At 43.7% G+C, this 4,243-nt stretch overlaps 1 pseudogene; it reads left to right on the forward strand.

Annotated features, from left to right (window-relative positions):
- Window positions 1-2,830: 2,830 nt before the first annotated feature.
- Window positions 2,831-3,628, forward strand: LOC133055545 (DNA fragmentation factor subunit alpha-like; annotated as a pseudogene).
- The last annotated feature ends 615 nt before the right edge of the window (window positions 3,629-4,243 follow it).

Raw genomic sequence — 4,243 nt, forward strand, 5'->3', positions numbered from 1 at the left:
TACCAAGCTTCCCTGATAGCTCAGTTGGTAAAGAATCCACCTGCAATGCAGGAGACCCAAGTTTGATTCCTGGGTTGGGCAGATCTGCTGGAGAAGGGATAGGCTACCCATTCCAGTATTCTTGGACTTCCCTTGTGGCTCAGCTGGTAAAGAATCCACCTGCAATGTGGGAGACCTGGGTTCAAAACCTGGGTTGGGAAGATCCCCTAGAGAAGGGAAAGGCTACCCACTCCATTATTCTGGCCTGGAGAATTCCATGGAGTCCACGGGGTCACAAAGAGTCAGACGCAGCTGAGCGACTTGCACTTCAATTCACTTCAGCTAACCGATGACCCTCTCAAATCTGTTACCTGATTTCTTTCAGGGCCTGTACCTCTACGTTGTTCTTTACCCTTTTGGTTGTTCTAAAACCAGGGGTTGGCAAACTTGCTCATAAAGGTTCAGACAGTAACTGTTCCCAGCTTTGAGGGCCCACACCATGGTCTCTGAGGCATACTCTCTTCCTCCCTCCCTTCCTCTCTCCCTTCCTTTCCAGGCACATTTTATAGGAGGGCCTCTAGTTGATCAAAGGAGCTCTGGGAATCATTGAATCTCTATCAGTTCATCTACAGATTGCAGTAAGTAGAACAACAGAAATTCAGATCTCCAGATCAGCAGGGAATGTAAAGCTGGGATGCAGAACAAATGACCAGTGACGATGAAAATGAATTTAAGAGAATTCAAATTTTAATCATTTGGGCCAGAATCTTAATTTGGACTCTTGCTCTGGGCTCCTTTTAATTTGAAGGATATTAAGTACTAGCTTCAGAATCCCTTTAGTCATTGCTTTCAGCATTTAAAATCAAAACAAAATTAATGTATTATTTAAAAACTAGGTTCATTTGAATAGTAACCAGCCATAAAAAATAAGATGTTGCCATTTGCAGCAACATGCATAGACTTGGAGGGTATTATTCTAAGTGAAATAAATCAGAGAGAGAAAGACAAATGCTGTATGATATCATTTATACGTGGTATCTAAAAAATACAACAAACTAATGAATATGATAAAAAAGCAGCAGACTCAGATATAGAGAACAAACTAGTGGTTACCACCGTAGGGGTAGGGCAGTGGGGAGTACAAACTAGTGGGTGTAAGATAGGCTAAGGGTGTATTATACAACATGGGGAATACAGTCAATATTTTGTAATAACTGTAAATGGAAAATAACCTTTAAAATTGTATAAAAACTTTAAAAAAAATGAAAAGTAGGTTCAATTAAATGGTGCGAAAGCCAAAAGGTACAAAATGGTATACAGTGAAAATTAAATCACCTGCTCACTCTTTTTTTTTTTTTTTTTATTAGTTGGAGGCTAATTACTTCACATTTCAGTGGGTTTTGTCATACATTGAAATGAATCAGCCATGGAGTTACATGTATTCCCCATCCCAATCCCCCCTCACACCTCCCTCTCCACCAGATTCCTCTGGGTCTTCCCAGTGCACCAGGCCCGAGCACTTGTCTCATGCATCCCACCTGGGCTGGTGATCTGTTTCACTATAGATAATATACATACTGTTCTTTCGAAACATCCCACCCTCGCCTTCTCCCACAGAGTTCAAAAGTCTGTTCTGTACTTCTGTGTCTCTTTTTCTGTTTTGCATATAGGGTTATCATTACCATCTTTCTAAATTCCATATATATGTGTTAGTATGCTGTAATGTTCTTTATCTTTCTGGCTTACTTCACTCTGTATAATGGGCTCCAGTTTCATCCATCTCATTAGAACTGATTCAAATGAATTCTTTTTAACAGCTGAGTAATATTCCATGGTGTATATGTACCACAGCTTCCTTATCCATTCGTCTGCTGATGGGCATCTAGGTTGCTTCCATGTCCTGGCTATTATAAACAGTGCTGCAATGAACATTGGGGTGCACATGTCTCTTTCAGATCTGGTTTCCTCAGTGTGTATGCCCAGAAGTGGGATTGCTGGGTCATATGGCAGTTCTATTTCCAGTTTTTTAAGAAATTAAAAAAAAATTTTTTTTGCCACTTTATTTTTTTAATTGAAGGATATTTGATTTACAAAATTTTGTGGTTTTCTGTCATACATCAACAAGAATCAGCCATGTCCCCTCCCTCCTGAAACTCCCTTCCATCTCCCTTCCCATCCCACCCTATTAGAGTGTCACAGAGACCCTGGTTGAGTTCCCTGACTCATGCAGTAAATTGGCTATCTATCTTACATATGGTATTATAAATTTCCATGCTATTTTCTCCATACATCCCACTCTCTCCCTTCTCCCCTTCCCCCACGTCCTTAGGTCTGTTCTCTATGTCTGTTTCTCCACTGCTGCCCTGAGAATAAATTCATCAGTACCATCTTTCTAGATTCCATATATATGTGTCAGTATATGATATTTATATTTCTCTTTCTGACTTACTTCACTCTGTATAACAGGCTCTATGTTCATCTACCTCATGAGAACTGACTCAAATGCATTCCTTTTGATGGCTGAGTAATATTCCATTGTGTATATGCACCACAGCTTCTTTACCCCTTCATCTGTGGATGGACATCTAGGTTGCTTCCATGTCCTAGCTGTTGTAAATAGTGCTGCAGTGAACAGTGGAATACATGTTTTCCCCAAAAAACTCTTTTTTGGTTTTGGTTCCCTCAGGGTATATGCCTACTAGTGGGATTTCTGGGTCATATGGTGATTTTATTCCTAGTTTTTAAAAGAATCTCCATTTCCTGGCATGCCATAGGGGATGGAGCTGGGGAGGACTCCCACGCCCCAGCCTCCCTGACTTCTCCACATATGTCTGGCCCCACCATGAAGAGGATGGAGGTGGCCAGCAGCCCTGCAGCTCCAGAAACCGGAGAGATCTGGGCTCTAAAGCAGTGTCTGCTGAGCCACAGCAACAGCTGGGAAAAGCATGGCATGGCGGCCTCTTGCCTCAAGGAGCTGAGGAACAAGGCTTGTGACATTCTGGCCATTGATAAGTCCCTGGCACCTGTCACTCTGGTCCTGGCAAAGGATGGCACCACAGTGGATGATGATGATTACTTCCTGTGTCTTCCTGCCAATACTAAGTTTGTGGCATTGGCTGGGAATGAGAAGTGGATACACAATTCAGATGGAGGGACAGCTTGGATTACCCAAGAGTCCTTCGACAGAGATGGAACAGATAGGGGCAGGGCTGAAGTTGAAGAACGTGGCCAGGCAGCGGAGGGAAGACCTATCCAGCATCATCCTGCTGTCCGAGGAGGCGCTCCAGATGCTCATTAATGTCCCGTGTTCGGAGCTGGCTCAGAAACTCGGCCAAAGTCATGTGGCAGTCCAGGGGCTCCAGAGCACCCTCCAGCAGGGGCTTGACCAGTGAGAGGAAGCCTGTCAGTCCAGGCAGCTCCTGGAACTTTACCTCCAGGCTTTGAAGAAGGAAGGCAGCATCTTGTCGAAACAGCAAGAATCCAGAGCTGACCTCGGGGACAAGAGGGATGCTGTTGACACCAGCGTTAGAGAGAGCTCCTCCAGAGTTATGCCTGCGAGCCAGATCCTCGTGGTGCTGAAGGAGAAATCTGCCCCAGAGTGAGTTTGTCTAGTCAGGATCTGGATGTAGGCGAGCTCCTGGGACCCTGACCTTTGCAGGGAGACATGTGTTTTGGGGTTTTTCACCTCTGCAGACCCTGAATCATAGTTGCCAATTTGCCTATTATTACATGCAAAGCTTCCCTTGTAGTTCACTTGGTAAAGAATCCGCCTACAATGCAGGAGACCTGGGTTCTATTCCTGGGTTGGAAAGATCCACTGGAGAAGGAAATGGCAACCCACTCCAGTATTCTTGCCTGGAAAATCGTGTGGACTGTAGCCTATCAGGCTCCACTGTCCATGGGGTCACAAGAGTTGGACACAACTTAGTGACTAAACCACCACCATACCGTTTTCCATAGTGGCTACATCAATTTACATTCCCACCAGAAATGCAAGAGGGTTCCCTTTTCTCCACACCTTCTCCAGCATTTATTGTTTGTAGACTTTTTGATGATGGCCATTCTGACTGGTGTAAGGTGTAGTTTTGTAGTTTTGATTTGCATTTCTCTGATAATGAGTGATGTTGAGCATCTTTTCATGTCTTTGTTAGCCATCTGTATGCCTTCTTTGGAGAAATGCCTGTTTAGGTTTGTTTCCCACTTTTTGATTGGGTTGTTTGTTTTTCTGATGTTGAGTTGTGTGAGCTGCTTGTATATTTTGGAA

The sequence above is a fragment of the Dama dama genome, chromosome 5 (genome assembly GCF_033118175.1).
Source record: "Dama dama isolate Ldn47 chromosome 5, ASM3311817v1, whole genome shotgun sequence".
NCBI lineage: Eukaryota > Metazoa > Chordata > Mammalia > Artiodactyla > Cervidae > Dama > Dama dama.